Raw genomic sequence first — 24,589 nt, 5'->3', positions numbered from 1 at the left:
GAAATTAATATCTCGAAACTGGTGTCAACCTGAGAATTCGTTCCAAGTGAATCCCCCTTGCGAACAACAAGGCTAGAATTTCTAAATTGCAATGTGGCCATAAGGTAATTAGTCTGAACCTTAATTATTGAATTTTTCTTAATTAGTCAATTATGCATTTTATTGTTGCTTATTTTTCAAGTAATGCGATGTTCATTTCAGGACTTCGTTGTGTCCTGTTCTTGCCACATCTGTCCTTTCGTCTTTCTGTTTTTTCCATATGACATGTCACGGGTACTATAACGTAAAGCTATTCTTATCTGGGGCCATATTCACAAAGCTTTTCTTTCGTAAGTTCGCTTTGCCATTGGCTGGCAGCCTCCGCTAAAGATATGTCTGGCATCCGGATTGGCCAAGGTTCTTCCTTACGAAAAATTATAGATTAAAATGTTTTGGTGAATTCGGGCCCTTTTTCTAGGTACGTTCGATTCGCCTGCACCGCCTGAACCAGTTCACGAGGTGCTGCACCCTGCCATTCGTTTCAGCGTCGTCCACTGAACCACGGCGTTCGTTTCAAAAGGTGCAGGAAAGGTGCAGGGCTGGTTCATGGTTTTGCTGCACACACTCCACTGTCGGTGCCGCCTTGGTGCAGGCGTACAGGTGCGCGGCAGCGGCACAGCAGACGACACAGCACACGGGCGCGAGCGCCGTTAAAACCCCGCTTATGCACGTCGGATGTATCTACGCAAGTGTGGTCTGTATTTACGCCCCAGAAGGCGGTCATACTTGCAGCTCAGGACCTCTCAAACTTACGCACTCCATGCACATTAGTCGGACATAACATAACGCCTGCGCCGCGTCTGCACCTTGGCATTCGTTTTGAGTGTCACGCTGTGTCTGCACCACATAAATCGAGCTGCACAATTTCTGAACTTCTCGTCAGCCGCCATGAACTGGTTCACAGTTGTGCAGGCGAATCGTACAGACCTTCTATTGTCCTTTCTTTCGCTAGTCCTCCACGATTGATGGGACATTTTGGGGGCTAAACGCACTTCGCCTGTCTGTAACGAGTCGTCCCGAAAATCCCGAAAACTTTCCATCCTAAAATAACGTGTACACACCGATTACGCATGATTAGGCCGAACAAAAGAAAGATGTTCATTTCTAATTCTACGACTTTGTCAGCATTAGCCTTTCACGATTGGCAAAACATGTTTTCAGGCCACGCCTACTGCTCACCTGTCTGTCACGTCCCGTCACAAAACCGCAGAAAATCACCACATTAAAGCCCCGTGTGCACACCAAAGAAGTAATTATATGCCGAGCAAAAGTGATTTTTTTGTTTTTTTAATATCTGAAGACGGCCCCGTTTCGCAAGGAATAGGAGATTGCTGCCCACTGATCGCTCCGGCGCTGTGTGCTCGGAGCTGCCAGTAAGAATTGATTTCTTTGCGTACAATAAAAAAATTCCGTAGCAGTATAACGTTGCCGAGCCCTTTTGGCAACTATACGACATCACTCGGCAAAATATTCTTGATTTACCCGGCGTTTTGGTGGCACCTTAAACACCCCGTTGCACTTTGCCGCAATCGTCGACGAGCTACCGAAAGCTAAGGAAGGCGAATCGGACGAATCGGAGACGCTGGCATCGCAGGAAAGAACTGTTTTATTGGAATTTAATATCGGTGTACTCCATCTACCGTAGCTTTCGAATGGCCACATGAGAAACCGTTGAGTATGGCAGGTAGCATGATCTGCTTATCAGATGCTTTGATTCTTCTCCGCTTCCGAGCAACATCAGCAGAAAGAGAAGGCCACATGCAAGATGGGCTGCAGGAAGTAAAAGGAACGACTCCACTTTTGCTTTTGCACACGTGCGGGCTCACCTTATATGCATTTCTCGCACATCTAGTATAATTCAGGTTTTGGGGGTATTTGCCGGCGACGCTTCTTAATCTATGTAGTAACTATTCATTGTGCAATTGTCAAGCACTAAAATTGCACAGTTTTTCGTTTTTTTCTTTCTTTTTTTCATTTTTCAACCCGGCGCGGTAGCTGAGGGGCGATGGCATTGCGCTGCTAAATTTGAGGTCGCGGGTTCGATCCCAGTCGCTGCGGAAACATTTCGATGGCGGCGAAATTCAAGAACGCTCCTGTAATTAGGTTTAGGTGTACGTAAATGAACCCCAGGTAATCACAATTAATACGGGGTCCGGCATTATATACGGCGTGCCTCATGATGAGATCCTGGTCGTGGCACGTCAAGCCACAGAAATTAATTTTTGCGTTGCTCTATGAGTTTTTACGTGCGTTACAGAAGTGCATGCAACATAAATATAACTTTACTTTGGATTATGCAGAAATTTGTGCGCAAATGTGCAGCAATCATCAAGTGAAGCATAAGCGTGTGTACAGGAATCTCGTACAGGTTTACTTAATAGTGTTTACGCGTTTCGAAGTATATCCGTGCAGTAGTGAAAGACGTCGTACTGGAAGGCTCCGATTTCATGTCGGCCACTTGTGGCTCTTAAGTATGTACAAAAAAATCATGCCGATACAATGCCCATCTTGGAATCCATGTTAAGCGAAGCTTTCGTGAACATGTTAATGAAGTTCTCTAAATTTGCCCATTTCATTCCTGCTCTTTTACCGTAATGAAAACTGGCGTGCGTACGCACGTGCTCTCTGGCACCCGTGGTATGTAAATTGGACGCACATGCGCGGTGATCATCTCAAAGAGCTAGTTAGCGTTTTCATAGTGCACGATCGATTGTAGCCCAATGGTTTGAGCATCGGGCTGCGCTGCTCGAGAACCGAGGTGCAATACCAGCATCTGACACGTAATTCTATCGGTTATTTTTAAGTGTGAACTATTCAGCGAGACAGCAGCAGCGCCCAGCAGCCACAGTCAGGAAAGTCTGGCATGTTTCGCGAATAAAGCTTCCCTTAAAAAGATGAAAACGGTTAATTTAAATTAATTAAATTATGGGGTTTTACGCGGCAAAACCAGTTCTGATTATGAGGCACGCCGCAGTGGGGGACTCCGGAAATTTGGACCACCTGGGGTTCTTTAACGTGCACCTAAATCTAAGTACACGGGTGTTTTCGCATTTCGCCCCCATCGAAATGCGGCCGCCGTGGCCGGGATTCGATCCCGCGACCTCGTGCTCAGCAGCCCAACACCATAGCCACTGAGCAACCACGGCGGGTCTGAAAACGATGCCCCCATTTTTTGCTTTTCGTCCGCGTGAAATCGCTACTGCCGTGGCCGGGAATGAAACGAACAAACTTGTGCTCAACGGTAGTTACCGCTGCGGTACTGTAGCAGTTTCGTCGCTACACGAAATGAGCACTTCCCGATGCATAGTAGCTCACACAATCAAACTTTCATATGTGCCAGTCATCGTCTTGTCCTAATAAATTTTGTTTGTTTTCGTGTCTTCACTTGCGTATTATCTAGCTCTGTCTGGTAATCACCAATGAGAAATGTGTCATGACCTGCTTGTTTTGTCCCGAACGCGAATTCCTTTCGACAAACTGAACAATAAGTAAAAAAAAAACTGTACTTCAGAAGATTTTCTAGCGGCGATATATAGTTGGAGGAATATTACTAAATGGGCCATGGAGGGAAAAAAATACATGTAGAAAAATGCTGCTCGTTTCATCTGTCCTTCCTGTACGTTGGCTCGCGCCTATCGTCCATTTAGATCATTGAACACCGAAAACGTCTTTCTAGTTTGCGTGGTAGACGGTAGCAGAGGAGCATTGTGTTAGGCGACAATAAAGAGGCGGTTACATTGTTTTCGGACGACGGTTTCTCACAGGCTAACCACAGTTACATGGATCGCACTCGGCGCTAGAAGTGCCTATGTGTGTCGGAACTTTCTCGAATGGTGTCGCGAGTTATATAGCGTAAGGGTCTCGTCTAATCAAATTGCGCACGCGATGCGAATGCCGCTTTGCATTATCGAATGCGAGCGCGCGTGACCGATCATTCTGGAATCCACTGCTTTATATGTATAACTAGCCGATGCACCTGACCCGCATATCGGATTGCGACGACCGACGACTGCGCTCGCCGCTTTTGGGGTGTTTTGAGTCTTACTCCCAATAAAGTACTGAATTTGTGACTCACCGTTATGGCACCGTCTGGTTCTTCACCGTCATTACAACGTGTCAAAAATAGTGCGGTTTCAAAAGGCATGCGTCGCAACTATTCACAAGACATGCTTTTATGACTGAAGCTATCTATCGCGACACTTCACCAAAGTATATTACCGGCCGTAGTGCCTCAGCGAATGTACGACAAACTGTTTTTTTGAATAAATTCAATTCGCAGTACCCAATAGCGTGGGTGCTTTTGACTATCAATATTTGGCACAAAGATTACGATTGAAATAGGCAGCAATCTTGATGTGCGTAGAGAGTAAACCAAAGAAAGCAAGTATATGGATAGCACATAGCTATATCCTTCAAATTCTTATCGAGAAAAAAATTAGATGAATAGATGAAATGCAGGGAGACTATTTAGAAGTTTCATTTAGGCGATGAAACTCCTAACTTTACCCGTTAGATTGGTTCGTTCAGCCTTCCGTCCATAAAGTTCATTTCCTCAGCAAAGCTTTTATATGCTGACAAATACGGCAGGTCGAACGGGTTAGTAAAGTAGCATTGTGAATGTAAAATAGCGCTCGAAAATATTTTTGCTTTATATATATATATATATATATATATATATATATATATATATGCGTGTCTTATATGCTTTCCATGATCACGGATGAGTTTTGCTAAGCTTCGCCGCTATGCATATATGTATTGCGAAGAGATCATATAGATTATTTAGAATGCTAAATTAAAAATAATACCGGCAGACGAACGCCTCAGGAGGGCACCTGATATGAAAATTGAGTAGGTGGCGCCCCTTGCATCTGCAGGATGCCCAAGGGGCAGCGGAGGGATCAAAGATAGGGCCTTGGCGGTCCCTGGGTTGGTGCAGCCGAGACCGGACCGTGCCGGGGGATGTTCGCATACAAAATCAGCTGCCAGTAAAAAAGCTGTGTTGCCACATAAGGCTCGTACCTTGTTACGAAACCTAACGGTAAAGTGAGTCAGATTCACCGGTCCCACCTTTCTCTTTTTTTTTTTTGTAGCGCAGAAAAGAAGCCCACTTTACGTACTTTTATTACGCAGAATTTCCATCTATAACACATTCAGCCTGATCTGAAAAACAACCGGACTTTCGATGCCATTTCCGGAAGACGTCTAGATACACGGCTCCTCAAACGGCCTTCTCACATTTTACCGCGACTGGCAAATCGCATAAAAAAATTTTCAACATCGTTGCTGCGAAAACGGCGAGAAATAGTGGCCTTTCGGGGAAAACTCTAATATTCCGTGACTCCAGCCTTTGAAATTGCCCTGAATCGCGAGACGCGCGGCTTCCCTTTGGGATAAACAGATCGATGGCATGACATCTGTCGAGCGCAGGCGGAAAACATCGCCACTCCTTACGGTCGTCCAGCGTTGGACAAAAGTGACATTTCGAACCTTGGCGCATGTTCGCTGTACGTTTTCTTGAAGTGTTCCTTGAGTTGTTTTGCTACTCCCCAACACAAATGTGAAGAACCGGGTCGCTTCAAAAACTAATTCAGGGTGTGCGCCTCCAAATAGATTGAAGTTTTGCTCAGAAGCGAAAAAGTTAATTCGGTGTCATTCATGCGATCCGGAAAAACATGAATGCGCCAAGGCTAGAAGCAAACTACAACGTTATATATACCTTGATATGATTGGCGCATTTAGAGCGCTAATAACTTTGAACGCTTTGTTCGGGGAGGCGTAATTAAGCTTTCTCGTATAAGTACGATATGGACAATTTCATGCACTATACAGTTGAAGCTGCTTACCTTGTTTCCAGAAATCTGTGGAAGCAGACAATTGTTAACATTTAAGCACCGAAATCGTCATTGTTGTTCAGAGCACTAACTTATATGGGTACATTTATTTTAGTGCCTTGAAAAATAATTATCTCGGGGTTTTAAAAGTTGAAAATGTAAGTCCTGCACAAATCTGGTTTTCTTTTACTTATGAATAAAATGAAATGAGGTTTGTGCACGATCTATACTGCAACCAGTGACGTTCATCTTGCAATATTGGTACTGAGTAAAATAACTAAGTTCCAATAACCGGCGTTGTAGGAGTGCTTGTCGGGCTAGTTGTTGCACGGTAGGGGCACCGAACTGCCAGGGGAACATCACAGTCGTAAGGAACACTTTTACAGTGCTCGCGCACTCTACGAAATTGTTTTACTTAGCTGTCAAATCTTTGTTGGGCATTCTAAAGTGGCTACACATATGATTTGCAATCGTTCAAAGACAAGAACAAGAGAGAAAGAAACAACGAAAGGCAAGGAGGTTAACCACACGTATACGGTCGGTTTGCAACACTCCACAGCAGAAGGGTGATAAAGGGGAGAAAAGGGAAAAGAAATGAAACGAGGGTTATAGCTGCACGAGGGTTATAGCTGCACGCACACTTTAGGGCACGCTCCAAGTCCGTAAACGCTCCCAGAGGACTGTAAACTTCAGGTACAGTAGCAACGTCTACGTTGCTTTCTGCGACGCACACAAGGGCATCGTCGAAGTATCGTGGCTTTTTAAAATGGTCTTGACTCCCATCTTTTAACTTCTCTGCGTAGAGGGTGGTGCTGAACGTGGTGGCAAGAACAAAGGCACATGAGGTGCTAAACAGTTTCTTCGGTCCCGCAAGGGCCGCACATAGGTGTGTCAGGCAATCAAATGCGGAACGACTAAGCGTCTGTAAAGGCCAGTTCGATCCAGAGGAGGCATAACGATGTCGCATCGCAGCGGGAAATTCGTTATGTCAGTTGCAGCCTAAAAAAATCAAAGCCCCTTTCTTAAAGAAAGATAGTTGAACGCGAAGCTTTCTCCCATACAAACTGAATCAAAGTGACAGTTCAAAGCCAACGACCACGCAACGAACCCCAGAAATGCTGAGCGACCCGATGTGATGCATGTGTGATTTGATTGCTCGTTTAAGATTGTATTTTTTAACGTTGAAGTTGAATGAAGACACATTTCGTTAAGTTGCATAGCCTTTATTTTAGACCATGTAGCCGTTGATTACACGCACACACTCACACTTTCACAGACGACTCTACACTTGCGCAGTATTGTCTTGTCACCACTGTGGTAGATGGTGAGAGGCTCTGCCATTGCCGATACACGCACTCCAGTTTACATTCGCAGTTGTGCCGAACAGAACAATAGAATTGCGTGACGCGCAATGGGAACATTGCGCGTCACGCAATGCGTTCCCGACCGTCACCATGGGTAGGCCGCGGGTGCAGCGCACGGCAGAAGAAGAGGCTGCCGTACGCGAACGTAAGCGCGAGCGCGATCGTGCCCGTAAGGCCGATCCCGCGTATCGGCAACGCCAGACATACAGTTCATCTGAGTAGCGTGGCATTGGAGTTTCCATTGTCCTTATCGGTACAACTGCGAATGTAAACTGTAGTGTTCGACGATGCATATGTCATGCGCCTTTGTTCTATTGTGTGCGCAGATGCGCAGATAGTTGCATTATGTAAGTTGGCTTTCCTGCACTGCGTTTTCGGGGCTCACGGACGAGTCAGTGAGACGCAGAGAGCTTCGCTTTATCAGAAACATCCATTTTATCCAAGTGATTGACAGTTCGAGTGTCTCGGAGATGATCAGCCAGTGTGCGGGATAGATCAAACTGGGAGAGGAAGTTTCCGTGCAGCGTCGCTTCTTGATAGCCGGATGGGAACAAAAATGTTGGAAACACCGAGCGAACAAAATGATTCTGCGTGCCAAAACCACGATGTAATTATGAGGCACGCCGGAGAAGGGGGCTACGGAATAATTTTGACATTTTTTATCGTGCATGCAATGCATGGAACACGAGCGATTTTGCATTCCGCCCCCATCGGAATGCGGCCGCCGCGGCCGGGATCGATCCACAGACCTCGAGCTCAGCTGTGCAACGCCATAGCCACTGGGCCACGACGGCAGGTACCGCAAGCATTGTTCGAAAACGACGGCACAGAAGTGAGCACTAAACATACGTGTTTTTAGTATAAAAATATTTTTCCTGGCGCAGTATTCATCAATAACTTCTTCCGTGTGTCTCATTCTACCAGTTCTTTTTTATTATCCCTGAATCAAGCTTAACCTTGATATAAATGGCACGAATGAAGGCAACACATACGAGTAGATGACAGCACATGTGCCACTAACAACTTTTAGTTTCTTAAGGTGGCGCAATACTTACAAACTTCCTGCTGCGGAAGCGCGCCCCTCCAATGCTCAAACTTGTCATCGCATCACATTTAAAACTGGTCCGAGATACCGCATCCCAGACGCGTACGAGGATGTCGATCACATTTGTCTCCTTTTTTATTTGTAAAAAAAGCCTCTAGATAGTTCGCGTTAAGACATGTACGCAATGTGATCAGATATAGGTACGCAGTCTCACTATTATTTTAAACAGATGATTTCCCTAGTTATCTCTCTCTCTCTTTGTGCGGAAGGCTGTCTGGCCAAGTCCATTGGGCATGCAGTGTCACAGCACACTAATGCCTTATAGCATTAACCCATAAAGTTACCAGTAAGACTAGTCTCCCCAGCCGCATATCTCAGCATGTCTACCGGGAAGGTGTCGCTTTACTTTGACAATCTTCGTGTGATCGTTTCGGCTCCAATTTTTTTTCAGTCAGCTCTAGCTCCATTTGCCCACTCTCAGCAATTTGCCTTATGAGGGTACTAAGTGTCTTTTAGGCTGATGTCTTCCTTGGACGGTGCGTTTATTGTCGAGAAAGCTGCAGTTGCATATATGGACCTATGGCTTCAAAGATGTCCGCGACGTCTTATACCTAGATGTTAGTGTTTTTGAGAACGAACGTTCATTTCCGAACTACATAAAAACGGAAATTTTATGTCCTTAAGAATCTTTCAGGAATTACTTGTAAGGGACTCCTTCCAAGTTCTTTTTTTTTCCTTTTTATAGTTGCTGTTGTTCGAGCTTAAGATATTGAAGCATTTTGTGTACTTTTTTTTCAGTTGGTATCGAAGGACTATTCCGAAGCAGGCTATGGGAGATGCATATTACGTATGGTGATTCTCGTCCAAGCATGAATGGCCGCGCTGAGCTTTCACTATCCTACCCAGCAATATTAATTTAAGCCTGACTAGTTGTCCTGTCTATTATGCGCTCTTTTGCAGGGAAAATATAAAATATAGCGAAAAGCATTTGGTGTTTAATAAAGTCCACAAGTACCAGCAAAAAAACAATCACAACTGAGCAGCAACCTTTAGTTCCGCAAGCCACGAAAAAAAAAAAAAAATCATGTCTAGTTATACGTGACTTCGAACCCAGACCGATGCCAGGCGCAGCTGAAAGTCCTGCCCGGATCTATCTGAGTTGTCGCTAAATTATAGAATGCGAATGCGCAGCGTGCAACTTGGGCAATCTATACTGCCTTTTCTTTACTCTGACGGACCCCTCATCAAAAGCAATTTCGCCGGCGACACACGGTACAGCGCGGTCATTAAGCGACGCAGCAAAACACATCACGCTGCTTCTTTAAACTGAAACTGGCAAAACGGCAAAGCCAAAATCAGCAGATGGAGGCGAGTAGACGGCTGTGGGGAAAAATGAAAAAGAGCCCTGCGGCAGTATGTACTAGTCGGCTAAAGGTATTGCCTCCCCATTCTTTTCTAGTCGCAAAGGATTTCGAACGTTCTTACCGATTATACCCGTGAACTGCGTAGGCTTTGCCGTTCATTTGCATATTTTTCCAATTGTATATTATCTTAAATGAGCAACCAAATAAATATACCGAGCGTGATAAAAATAAGAAAAGCTGGCTATTGCAGGGCCCCTGAAGGTAATTGGTTTGGTGCCACCGCTTGCTGCACGAAATGTGTTTTTGATCGTAAATTCGTGCTTGTTGCTGACGAATTCTTTACAAGATTCTAAGGATCTCTGAATATTTCACGAATAAAGCACATGTGATTTTTGTTTGTCTGACTCGCGCGAGGACTCATCAAGTTCTTACGGGTTCATTATTTCCGGGAATTCTCACTTCCTATCAAACACGCATACACCGCAGGAAGATAAAAAGAAGGATAATAAGTTATATGAGAGAAATTAGTAAAAAAACTTAGTTTGTAAGAAAAAAGAAAAAAAATGGAGGACATTAATAGCTTTGTTCTGACCAGATGTAAGACTGCAAAAATTTAAGGCCTGCTGGTTACATTCCAATTATATATATATATATATATATATATATATCCCGTGAAATTATGTATAACGAAGTGCACTGAATTTTAATAACATATAACTCAATATTGGTACCTTCGGCTGACGGCACTCATGCCGTTTTTTTTTTTTTTTTTCAGTGCACTCGCGCGGTGTCGCACGTTCCTCTGCGTGCCACGCGCGTGGTGGCGCACGTTCGGCTGGGGCGAGCACGACGCGAGTGCGCGGCACCGTGCCACCGCGGAGATCGATGGTGGAGCGCGGTGCGATCCCGTCTAGCAGCGCGCGGCCGCAGACGACGAAAAACGGGCCGTTCAGTTCAGGCGTATTTTATAGCAGGTGGTTACGATGTGAGCCGTGTCTCTGCGTATCTCGCACAAAACTATTTTCGCTGCTAGAATCCAGTAGCTCATCGGTCAACGATGGCCACGCAGAGTTCATCAGCTCTGCTAATCAGGAGCTCTGACGAGAGCAGCCGTCGAAGGTGAACCATTTCATCACCGATGTAGCGGCGTCATACGATAATGAGGTACATGAAGCGGCAGCATCAGTTTCTACGTTTGATGCTGTAACTTTCGTTTCCGTTGTTTCTTTTCAGTTCAGAAAACACTTCAGGCTAAGTCGGAGTAGACGCAAGGGGCTGACGGCGCAGTTTGCAGTCTCGTCCCAGTACCCTGAGAATCATTCGAATGACAAGAGTCATTCGTCACTTCATATTTCAAGCATCTGTCATCAATAAAATGCTTGACCTTGTTCACGTCTGCAAATCACGGCGAGTGCAAGTGATAAGTGGCCTATGTAATGACTTGTCGTCTGCTTAACTTCGAATTCGGCATGTATCTGGCAGAGGACGCTACCGTCGCAAACTTCTGTTCGGTAGCTCGCACGTTCGTCTGGCACGTACCGAAATGTGAAACTCGGGAAGTGTTTGGTGTCATTTCCGCTGCACTGCCACGGTGCCAGGGTGGCTCAGCCGAAGGTTCCAATATTTTATGTCTCTGGATGAAGAAATGTTTCCGTGCAGAATATGCAGTTTAATTACGTCGAAGTCGTCACTTGCCCGGGGTTAAGTTGTTCATCAACAACTTTGGCACGTTTCTTGACTTCATCCGTATCATATACGTTTACAGTAACATTCATTGGTTGTCCTTTTTCGTCGATGTATTCTGTGTGGCAAAACGAACGCGCCAGAATATTGTTGCAGGAAGAAAGGAGGCCCACGAGTGTAGAAGAATGTATATTTACAAGCGAAGAAATATGGCGTTCAGGCAACGGCCAGAGTCTTCGTCTTCCTGTCGTTCGCGTCACCTTCTTCTTTCCCTTCACCGTAACCATATAAATGATGTTAATGCTATAGAACAAGCAAAGCTGTAGGCAATTTCGCGCTCATTGTCATTTGCAATACTATAAGTTTTCGTCATTTTGAAAGCGCTCGCAGGTCTTACACCCGGAGCGGAAAGATGCTCCTATGTGAGCAGTACGTTTAGTGTCATTTATTTTTTCCTTTATGTGTGCAATAACATTTTTCTGAAGTTTCTACTACGGCGATAGGTGACAATGATACTTCCATGAGTGCTTTGGGAAAATTTAACTGCTGGATGTTCTTAGAAAGTATTTCCATAGAACCTTATTCATGTTTGGAAGCCTGCTGAAATACAATATTATGGAGGCTAGCGGCTGCTTGGAGTCTTCTTTAGGCCCCTGCAACCACTGCCATTCTGATTTGTTCGTGCCTCTGGAGGACTGATTTAGGAAGGTTAGTACATAAGTACCTTCAGCTAGAGTAACTTTGATATTTAAAAAAGTGACAGACATGATAACTGTCGTCGTCATTACAGTCCCTTCTTATGCCTTTTTTTTTGCCGGTTTGACAGAGTCCTCGTTTACAGTGTCGCGGTTGACGACTAGTGTAATCTAAATATTACGGGCCATTTGTAAATATTCCGTAAATGCGTTGTTTTCAGTCTTCTACGTATTATGCGAACCATCGTCTCAAGGAACTTAATTTGAATAAGCAGCACCGTACACTATCATTGACTATGACTGATAGTCAATGATAGCATACGGTGAAAGCATTTGAAATTACTAATAAATTTATTTGCATTCGTTACGCATTATTCGTTACGTCACTCGTTCTTAACGCATTACGCATCGTGGGCATTGATACCGTGTTCCCAGCTATATAGCGGAGATGTGTGTACAAGCGCTTACCGGAAATTATGTTTGCAGATCGGAGGCGTGGCTGTTGGTTTCACGCTCTTTTTTTATAATCTTGTCCCAAATGCTATTGCATGTTATGGCAGGTATTCGTAGTAGATGGTGCGATATGGTACTGATTTCTTTCCTAGTTTGAAAACTACTTCTAGTTCAGAAAAGTTTGCTTACTTTGTTCTCTTCAGCCAGGCGCCAACATTTCACGCGCGTGCGCTGTCAAACACCAGCGCTTATTGTTTAAACTCACGTAATCTGCCCCATGCGACCCAGCCCGTCAGAATGGACCTCTCCCTGTTTGCAAACAGCGTGACGTCACCGCGCACGCCCCTCCCATCTGTCGCACCTCCGAACCGGGCGCTGGTTGGCAAAAAACGTTCATGCGACCTCTCTGCATAAGAGCGCTGCTTGCATATCAACTGCCGCCATCGTAATTGCTGCATATTTCTTTTTTTTTGAAGTGACAGCATCTACGAACTGCGCATATAAAGTAGAATCGTCCTCGTTTTACCGGCGCAAGAATGTAGCGTTGTTGCCGAGTGCAAGGTACCCTGAAGTCAGCATGTAGTGATTTCGTATAGCATGTGCCTCTTCGGTAGATCAAACAGCCACAAAAACTTATTACCCCTAGAAAGCGAACATTTCTTCACAGAAGATGCACATTTTCGTGGTGTCGAAATCATACTTCGTTTATAAATGACTGGTCTTCGTACAAAAACGTGTATTGCATTGTCGTGAAGGTACTAATATGCGCCCCATTTACACTGTAGTGGTGAACGCTACACCAAAATGAACTTCGTTCACAACTATCAGCCATTTAGCCATCACGGCGGCTCAGTGGAGCCGTACCCAGTGGCGGCGCGTAAATTCAGGTGAGGGAGGAATGCAAAAGCACTTGTGACCGTACTTTAGGAGCACAGTAAGAAACCCCCGGTGGTCGAAATTCATCCGGAGTCTTCCCTTACATTGTCCCCCTTAATCCGCTGCGCAACTAAGGGCTGGTAAATACCATAACTTCATTTTCATTATTAGTCATGGTCATGCATGCACAAAGCAAAATCGTACATGAATACACAAACTGTTGCGAGGTAACTGCGATGTGCCTGAAGCTTCCGAAGTGTCTGCTGTCTCCCTTTGCCGCTCTCTACTTTAAAAGACCCAACTTTTGCATATTTAGGTGCATCATCACAGCGTAAAGTTAGCGCCGTAAGCGTAAGTATAACAACAAAGAAAAAAGAAAGTTCAGTGTTACTTAAGACCACCATGACATCGCATTAAAACACGATTATTTCAGTGTTTTGCCGTCAATGGATACCCCGTGGTGAATTGCAGACTAGAGGACTGCACGGGCTCGGCTTACCCGAAAGCCCGGGCCGGATAGGGCAGTTATTTTACGGGCTCGGGCCGGGCTTCGGCACGGCATGTGCTTTTTGACCCAGGCCCGAACCGGGCTCGGACTTTCTGGTAGCGTGCATGTAACGTGCAGCGAGTTATCCCTCGCGCGTCTCGACTCTGAAAAATCTGTTGCCCCGGCGCAGCTAGAAGCTAGCAGTGCTACTACTGTGTATTTTTCCCTTTTCTTCTTCCGTTGTATTTTGCGCTGTTTGAACAGAATGCAAAAGTCCAGAAAGACCAAAGTCGCCTCAAACCAAAGGATGCCATTGTTTTCCTTACCTAAATCAACTACCGTGGTTCTGAGTGGCGCTGGCTAATACTCCTAGGGCTAGATTTAGTAAACATAAATACCCAAGTTAGTGGACTAATTGATGGCCGTCACCGTAGCACAATTGGTAGTGCAACGCGCGCGTAATGCGGAGGTTGCGTGTTCGGCTCCCGCCGGCAACAAATTATCTTTTCGTCCACTTTCATTTCCCTTTCCTTCATTATTTTCTACATTCCAATTTCAACTACACTTAAATTTCCCGATGCTTTCCTTGGCTTCGTTGTCTGTTGGCTTTATGTGGTTACCTAAATCAATGTAATTAATGCCTTCAGTGCAGTGCAAGCGCGTTCGCGACTTGCTGATTCTTCAAAGGCGAATTGGGGAGATGATGACTGGTAAGATAATTCGTCAACCGGCTGAAATATGGCCCTGCGTGCATCCATGATTGCACGCATGTTCTCAACCAGCCGCCTAGCAGGAGCGCATTACGCTGCACCAAGGAGGAACGAAAAGCTTTCTCCATTTACTCCATCCATTCGCTGCGCTCACGACCGGTCGTGGCTGCGCTTCGGCTATAGTGTACTAGAATACGGTTGAGTGGGACGAGCGGCTGGGGCGGCCGACGTGGAAAAATACTGTGGCAGCGCTGCGATAGAAATGGATTGGGCCGCATCATGGTCGCGCCGTTGGAAACTGCTGGCGATACTGCTCGGCAGGGTCATTCGTACTACTTCGTGCGCTGGTATTTGCGTTCAAACCGCTCAAATGCCGTTCATAATTGCATATGACATGTATATATGCCTTAAGAATAAATTCCTTTCATCCGCATCTTTATTTTATTTTTTAATGCCGCTCGATCGGTGATCTTTTTCGGTCTCAGGCAGGTTTCGAGCCGGGCTCGGGCCGGGCTCGGGCCTAAGGTAAAGGGGTGGCGGGCCAGGCCGGGCGGGTAACGCAGATTATTTCCGCGCCCAGGCCGTGCCCGGGTCTCACCATAAAACTTTTGGTCGGGCTCAGGCGGGCAGCTCAACTTAAAGAGAGTCCGGGCCGGGCCCCGGCTGAAAAAATCGGCCCGTCCAGTGCTCTAATGCACACACGCATCTTCAGCAGTGGTGAAAACGTGCTATAGGCACCGTGCATTGCAGTTTGCGCTAAAGTCCCTATATAAGAAAAGTACCGCCATCTACTCTTTCCTCCGCCGCCTCCTCTCCTAAAGCGCTTGCTTTTTTCTTTACTTTTTGCTTGCGAAAGCCAAGTGGACGGTGCCGCACCTAGAAAGTCCACGATGAAGCTTTCAGGCCGGGCGCGCGCCGCCGCCGCCGCCGCCGCCGCCGCCGGCCACTGCGGCTGGGCAGAGGACTTTCAACATGGCTCTGATGCGGAAAAAAAGAAAATATAAAGAAGTGAAAACCGCGCGCTATCATCGTCCAATCGGAGATACAGCAGAGAGGGAAGCGGCGTTTATCAAAGGATGGCGGTACTTTTCTTATATAGGGACTTTACCTACACTGAGCACTGCGCGTCTGCACCACGCAGAAAGCCGATGGCGGCTGTGTCAGGGGGTGAATCTTCCTATACCTCCCATTGGTTTCTCTTATAGCAGAAGCTCAGTCGACTTAAGCGCCAAAGCGCACTTCAGTTAGGCCCTAGCTGATGAATGACGGTACTACGGTGGCGAAAAAAAAAAAAGAAAAGGCAGCGCGATTTTTTGTTACCCTCCCCCTTTCAATATAGCGCTGTTTTTTTATATAATAACGTTATTGCGCTCGTTTCTTCTTTCGCTCTTTTATCCATCTCCCATGCCTCGCCTCACCCTCCCCTCATGCCTCGCGCAATGCTCTTTGTTTTTATTTCTTTACCTGTCCGCGGCGTGCTGTATTTTTTTTTTTTTTTTTTTTTGTGTCGCGGGCGTTATCAGACGCACCGCCGGACCGAAGCGCGCGCTCCGCGCTCCTCTCCTGTCCAGCCGTGCCATTCGTGCATTCGTGCTGCGTGCTTGTGCGCCGTGGATTCTTTTTGCGTTTTCATGCGCGCAGTCGCATTCATTATTCCAATTAAGCAAGCATGTGCCCAAACTGTATTAAAAATATTTCCATTTACAACACAACAGTTCTTTGGACTCACTTTATTGTGTTCGTTTACCAAAACCAGAATTGGAGCAGACAGTGCAGCACACTATAGAATGCAACAAAACGCGGATGGCGTTTCATGTACGCACATGTAAAAAAACATTTATTGTAATTGCTCTAATGGCCAATGGGCAGAGTAGCTTCTCACAGCCGGCTTCTCGCTTGGTCCGTAAAATCCACCTCCGTGAAGTGCGCCGAGTATATTCTGCGGTTGTTGACCTTGTCTCTCTGGGCAAACTCATCAGGTCCATCTTTCCAGCGTAGGTTAAAAACGTATCCATCCTGAAGAACAGTGCAGATCATAAATTATAACATCGCAGTTGGAACATACAAACTGAGCTCGTTTCGCGTCACGGCCGAGTACTAGTTGTGTTATAACAACCTTAATTATCATAAATGCATTTTTAAACGATGGCGACCAATCAGCTAGAAATAAGTACAAAGCGCGCGCCTACACGTGTTCCTTGCGATACGCACAGGTGGTACTATATTTATCAGGAGCTTTATGTTCGCTGCTTGTTGACATAACGATTTACTGCACCGTTGTGGTGTTATCAAATCAGCTAGCTGCTGCCTCACCACCGGACAGCCATGTACGACTGCGCACAATTACTATCCCATATAAAAACCAGGAAGTAAATTGCAAAGTGCTCACCTATTGTTTTCAGGGATGCGGTAGAATTTCACGTCGCATGGCTCACTTCGTCTTGATGTGTTCGTACACCATTGAACCGCTGCAATGATGGCTGAAATTTGCTTGGACAAAAAACCAGCGGAGTTTCCGAGGCCTGGCTTGTTTTGGCAACCAGTCTCACTGCACGTGCGCGGGTGACGTCACACTGTGACGTTACCGGCGCGGTGTGACATACCCCAGAAGAAGTCTATTGGTTTTCACATTGCTATTACAGCATTGCTTCCTAAGAAGGTGCTGAACATTTTTCGCCTTAGAGTAGCTGGAACATTCCATTGGTAGGTTTCAGTATTTCGCAGCGTGGATAACAATGATAAGTGAACTGGCCAAACAGGTGAAGGGACACAGCATTGCTGTAGATCATTGTCCCAGTAAAGCAGGCATTGCACGCGCTCGCGTACAGCGTTCGTTTCACCATATCGTGTCCGCGTCATGTTCAGACAAGACAGATAGGCATTGAACTCAGATCAAAGCAGGCAAAAACTATACGTGCATGATAACGTCAGTTCTGTCAAACGGAATATAAATTGCAGCGTGTATTCGCGCAAGTACATCGTCTTTATTACACGATGATACACTGAACTCCAGCAACCTGCTGCAATATTTCATATTTACTAGTAATAATCACAACATCAGCTTGGCGACAAAGCGAGATATTGCTCACTGTGAATATTTGCTAAAGATAAGGTGCTTTGGTTGCCAACGTCTTCGCTTCTGTGTGGCCGAGTTCTTCAATGTTCTGTTGCTGACTTCACTTCCCTGTAGCTCAACGATTCTCGCTCAATGCACGCTCTGGTCCCATTTTGTTCAGCTCACACCTTTGTCCAAACTCTGCTGCCTTTGATGCCGACTTGTTCACGAAAGCTTCGCTTTAATAGTTATCTCTGTTCACAATGCGACAAACAGAGCTTTCATTAAGATCGAGATATTTACTGCTGAGTATGGCGAGCGCGCCGACGAGCTATCTTCAACGTCCAACAATTTACTCGCCCCGTATAGGCCGGTAACGACTGTGCCAACTCGATACTTACACAGGACGCGAAACCCGATTGATATAGGCGTGTCGCTTTCTCGGTATACCGCTCATCCTGTGTAGGCACAGCGACACGGCGTTTATCCGCATCATTTATAGCATGGACCTACTTAGCGAAGCAGTAGGCGCCAGGCAATAAGCGAGGCACCTTTTAGCAGGTTCGTTGTGGCCGATGGGACCGATACGCCGTGCCGCAGAGTCACGGAGCGGAACGAATGGCATTGCCTGCGCCTACTCGGTTAATGGTTATGGCAGCGTTTCGCTTCCTCTGGCGATAACACGGCTTCAGTTTGGCGGATGCCGTGTCGGTGTCCCTAAAAATAACATTTCTGAACAAGATGCCTATGACCGAAGCAGCACACAGTACAGATGACGCGCGGGTTATCGACTTCTAAAAGGGCTCCAGAAGCGGCCGCTGTGACTTTATCTGATGTTTTACTGGGTGGTACAATAATAGCTGATAAGAGAGACAGAGAAAAAGAAGACGCTTCGAGTACGCACAGCATGTGAGGCAATATTCCTGTAAGGTGAAGACGCCAGTAATCTTCCAAGTGGCGCCACTTGAAAGGCGCTTCATCGATAGGGTTAATGATACTTTCCTGGAGTCCTACACTCTAGAAACATCCGAACGCTACATACTTTCGTTCACATGCTTTGGAGAACGCTGCAGTTACATGAGCGTAGTATGCATCAATAAATTGCAAAAGAAAAGTCAATGTTGACATGTGGGCGGGATTGGGCAACTTCATCATTGAAACAGGGCACGCAGACACGGCCAAGGCGCGGCCGGAACATGCACTGGGCTCGCAAATCTGACGTTTCAAATCGAAGCAAACCAATTTTTGTAGGTACAATCAAGCTAAGTGGGCACTGAACGAAAGCGAAGAAATAATAAAAGAAATAAATATTAAAGTTGTAGTTTTGCCCAAAAGCCGAAGCATTGTTAGTTGTGACAAAGTATGAGACAACTACATGAAGTAAGGTTCGTAATTTTAGCGGTGGTATCATCATCATCATCAGCCTATATATTGCCACATGCTATATCGTCACCGCGGGTATGTACCCGTTCGATAGCGGTAGCCTCCTTGGTAAATTCGGCCACTGTCGTCGGTGGCACCACTGTCATCGGTAGACGCTGTCGCCGTTTCACGCCTGCAACGCGAGGACACAGAACTGGTTCATCTTATTGATTACTTAGAGGGGAAACAAGCTGCGTGCCCAGGTTATTCGCCAGAGCGCAGCCTTCATTTTGCTTGCGTCACGACGTTCTCTGCAAAAAGAACTTTTCACCCAGTGGCAGCAGCTACCTACTTGTCGTTCCCGCATCTCTACGGAACGAAGTCCTACATGCCTGTCACAACGAGCCGACCACTGGTCCTTGGGCTACTCCCGCACATTATCCTGAATTAGGCTAAAGTATTACTGGCCGAGACCTGCGCCGGTCGTGAAACGTTATGTCCAGACATGCCTGGATTGTCAGCGCCGCAAAACCCCACCCGTCAAGCCTGCTGGACTGCTGCATTCTGTTCAAATACCGCAAGCGCCGTTCGCACAAGTTGGCATGGACCTTTTAGGTCCATTTCCAGTGTCTTCTGCCGGCAATAGATGGATAATCGTCGTCACAGATAATCGTACCCGATACGCCGAAACAGGTGCTCTCCAGCGGGGAACAGCAGCCGAAGCAACACGATTTTTCATCGAAGCCGTCGTCCTAAGGCATGGCGCTCCCACAGTGGTCATTACCGACAGAGGTTCTGCTTTCACGGCCACGCTTCTGGATACCGTGTTGCGATTAAGTGGTACAACTCACCGAAAGACAACCGCTTATCACCCCCAAACCAATGGGCTGACAAAACATTTGAATAAGACTCTGGCAGACATGATGAGTATGCACATCGACGTCGACCACAAGAACTGGGACGAGATTTTACCATATGTTAATTTTGCGTACAACACGGCTCTCCAGGAGACAACACGCGTGACACCTTTCAGCCCTCGTCTATGGCCGGGAAGTAACAACACTGTTGGACGCGATGCTGCCACACGAGTGTGGTGATCACGAGACTGGTGCCGAGGAGTTCACGCGACGCGCCGAGGAAGCAAGGCAGCTTGCACGCTTGCGCATCCAAGAGCAACAGAACTATGATGCCAGACACTACAATCTTCGACACAGACCCGTAACGTACAACGTCGGCGACCAGGTGTGTGTTTGGACTCCTATTCGTCGGCGGGGGCTATCTGAGAAGCTCCCACGAAGATACTTCGGGCCGTACACAGTTATACGCCGCATCAGTGACGTGAATTATGAAGTTGTACCCGACAGTCCTTACTGCTCCAAACGCCGGCAGCATCTGCCCGAGGTTGTGCACGAAGCCATATTTTGCATCATGACCTCACTTTTGCACCATCACTGCACTTTCTTGGGCACTTGGCGCATCGGGACGATGCTTCTTTCAAAGGAGGGGCAAATGCCACATGCTATATCGTCGCCGCGGGTATGTGCCCGGACATGGAAACGACACTGAAGTATCACGCGGGTAGAAAAACAGAGACGATAACGACGTTGCGTTTGCTACTCATATAAAGTGCTTGTATACGTGCTGTACACCGGCTTCCACGTCTCCTGCGAGGTCGTGACAATATTATGTCCACTGCAGGACGAAGGTCTCTCCCTGCGATCTCCAATTACCCCTGTCTTGCGCTAGCGTATTTCAACTTGCGCCTGCAAATTTCCTAACTATATCATCCCATCTGGTTTTCTGCCGGCCTCGACTGCGCTTTTCTTTCTTGGTATCCATTCTGTAACCCTAATGGTCTATCGGTTATCCATCCTACGCATTGCATGGCCTGCCCAGCTCCATTTATTCCGCTTAATGTCAACTAGAATATCAGCTATCCCCGATTCTTCTCTAATCCACACCGCTCTCTTCCTGTCTCTTAACGTTAGTCCTAAGATTTTTCGTTCCATTGCTCTTTGTGCGGTCCTTAACTTGTTCTCGAGCTTCTTTGTTAACCTCCAAGTTTCTGCCGCATATGTTAGCACCGGTAGAATGCAATGATTGTACACTTTTCTTTTTAACGAGATTGGTAAGCTCCCAGTCAGGATTTGGCAATGCCTACCGTATGCACTTCAACCGAATTTTATTCTCCTGTAAATTTCTTTCTCATGATCAGGGCACGCTGTGAGTAATTGACGTAGATAAACGTACTCCTTTACAGACTCTAGAGGCTGACTGGCGATCCTGAATTCTTGTTCCCTTGCCAGGCTATTGAACATTATCTTTGTCTTCTGCATATTCATCTTCAACCCACTTCTTACACTTTCTCGATTAAGGTCCTCAATCATTTGCTGTAATTCGTCTCCATTCTTGCTGAATAGGACAATGTCATCTGCAAACCGAAGGTTGTTGAGATATTCGCCGTTGATCCTCACTGCTAAGCCGTCCCAGTCTAAGAGCTTGAATACTTCCTCTAAGCATGCAGTGAATAGCAATGGAGAGATTGTGTCTCCTTGCCTGACCCCTTTCTTGATAGGTAACTTTCTACATTTCTTATGGAGAACCAAGGTAGCTGTGGAATCCTTGTAGATATTTGCTAAGGTATTCACGTATGCCTCCTGTACTCCGTGATTACGCAATGCCTCTATGACTGCTGGTATCTCTACTGAATCAAATGTCTCTTCATAATCTATGAAAGCCATATAGAGAGGTTGATTGTACTCAGCAGATTTCTCGATTACCTGATTGATGACATGGATATGATCCATCATAGAATATCCCTTTCTCAAGCCAGCCTATTCTCTTGGTTGGCTGAAGTCATGTGTTGCCCTGATTCTATGGGAAACTATCTTGGTGAATATTTTATACAATACTGAGAGCAAGCTAATGGGTCTATAATTCTTCAATTCTTTAACGTCACCCTTCTTATGGATTAGTATAATGTTGGCGCTCTTCCAGTTCTCTGGTACACTTGAAGTTGTGAGGCATTGCGTATAAAGGGACGCAAGCTTTTCAAGCATGATATCTCCTCCATCTTCGACTAAATCTACTGTTATTCCATCTTCTCCAGCAGCTTTACCACAGGTCATGTCTTTCAAGGCCCTTCTAACTTCATCGCTAGTTATAGAAAGAGCCTCTGTATCCGGTTCATCCCTATTTCGAATGAAAGTAGCTTGGCTGTTTTGGGCACTGTACAGGTTAGTATAGAATTCTTCCGCTGCTTTTACTATGTCATCGAAATTGCTGATGATATTACCATGCTTATCTTTCAGTGCATACATCTTGCCTTGTCCTAAGCCGTGGTATAAAGGTGGTATAGCGGTGGTATAAAGTGCAGCAAACATTCGCTCACTAATTAAAATAACAGGCATGGTGCCACGCACGCACAAGCAAACGTGAACAGATCAATGTCACAGCTACCTCCATGTTTGATTCTACCATCCACGGATTTACAAATCTCATCCCACTGTTGTTTCACGAGTGTCTTCGGGTGCTCATCAATTTATCTGTTTAAAGGGTCCCTGAATTGGTTCGGATAAATTTTGCAGACGCGTAGGGTGCAGCTACAGTAAAACATTCGCGTCACAATTTAAGTGAAGCGTCTCATATTAAGAGAGTTACGGATGATTACAAGTTACCCTCCTCCCTAGCTATGCATTTTCTCCTCAACTCGCTCGCCGAGTGATCAGGGCTAAGATCCGCCTGCGCTGGCTCTACATCATGTTGTGACGTACGTTGACGTCTATTTCCGGTTGTCTTGGAGCCAGCGCGCGAAGGCTCGCCAACCTCTCTGCTAGCCACCCGGCCATCGATCCCCAGCGAGAGTGATCAACTAGCGTGCGTTACGAGCGTTCTGTCACAGCGCCGAGCGTGTCCAGTATTCCGGTAACCACAGGCGAGCTGGGTGTTTTGACGGATAGCCAGAGGCGTAAACTAAAGCCCCTCCATACCGCTGTGATGAAAGAGCTTCGTAGACGTACGTGAGCGGCCTGATCGGCATGCGCGGTCCAGCCATCTGGTGGTGCAGAGCTTAACCAGCCAAAAACAGAGCTAATATTCCTGTAACCAAGTGCAAAACATTTTAAACATGACCACGTGTTCAAGATTATGCTCCTGCCAAAAATTTGAGCCAGCAGCAAAGTAGAAAAAAAACTTGGTTACTTCTATATTAGCTGTGTGTTTGGTTGAGCTTTGTGCCGCCAGGTGGCTGAACCGTGCACGCAGTTCATGTTTGAACTTCCGTTCGTCACGTAAAACGTGGTAAAGCGGCCAGTACACTTGCGCTTGCGTTTACTTGAATACCGGACACTCTAAACTCTATTGTGGCAAACCTTCGACGTGAAGCGACGGCCGCAAACGCGTAGATGCTGGCGCCGTTTGGATTGGTTTCGATACCATAAGTACGATGCGCTGCAGCCACTCCACTCGTCTGCTGCCTTGCAGCGGGACACGAAGTCGCAGCTTCACATGTCGCCGATCGCTATGTTTGTAGCCCACAACGCAACAAGGGCGAACCGTGGTGATCGCGAAAAGAAAGAACAAGGCCAACACTGACCGCGCAGCTCTCGTCAACACGCAGCACGTTGTAACACAAGTAGACGACACTTGCTGTACGCCGGAAGTGCTTTTTGTGTAGTGATACATGTCCTTGTACATGTTCTCTGTTACTTTCTTTTTATAGAAACAAATGAACTAACATCTAAACTATTACGAACAACATTTGTTCACCATAATGTTGGAAACATTATCCATGGCGCGCCCTGGGCAGCCAATCGGATAGCTGGCCCAGTGACGTATTCTGGGCAAATCGCGTCATCTGGGCACGAAAATCAGCCGCTTGGCGTGCTGCAATTGGTAGCGATGTACATTTATAAAACCTTATAATAAATTACACGCTATACGTAGAGCGCTTAGAGCGCTTAGATGAGAAGGACCTACTCTAACGACTCAGTACGTTTGCACAAAATCGTCAAAATCGTTTCAGGGTCCCTTTAATTGCGCTATTTTTTTTCCTTAGCCTTCTGTTAAGTCTTTGCGTTTTCCATATCTGACACAGCCTGTTTGGCCTCAATCAAATGCGCCAGCCTGCTGTCCATAGCCTCAATATTTTCCTCTGTCGTGATTACCTTAGAGGCCTCTTTGACGTGTCAGTGGCATGGAGAGGCGTCAAACGAGAAGCCATTCCTATTGCAAAAACCAGCGTCTTCCACTGCCCTTCGGTGTGAAAACAGCGCGTTTTTTTACACTGGATCGCACTGGAGAAGCTGGCGCACGCTAGGATTAAATGGGATTAAATGGGACACTAGTGAGATCGCTGGATAAGAGCAGGGTCACACTGGACGAGACGCTGGTTTCACTGCAATGACGCTGGGGTGCACTGGTGTTGGCTGTGCCCGCGCTGGTTGTTGCTGGTGTTCTCTGGCTCGTACTTGAAACTGCACTGGTATCGTTTTGCTTGATGCAATTTTATGTGAAGCTACTAGTCTCTTGTCCTAAATAGTGCTATAATTTGGGGTCATAAGCGTCTGTTTCGTGTCGGCGGTGTTGTAGCTTCAAATAAAGATGCGCGAGCTGCCCATGCAT

This window comes from Dermacentor silvarum, chromosome 1 (genome assembly GCF_013339745.2).
Source record: "Dermacentor silvarum isolate Dsil-2018 chromosome 1, BIME_Dsil_1.4, whole genome shotgun sequence".
Lineage (NCBI taxonomy): Eukaryota > Metazoa > Arthropoda > Arachnida > Ixodida > Ixodidae > Dermacentor > Dermacentor silvarum.
This window is presented reverse-complemented; position numbering follows the sequence as displayed.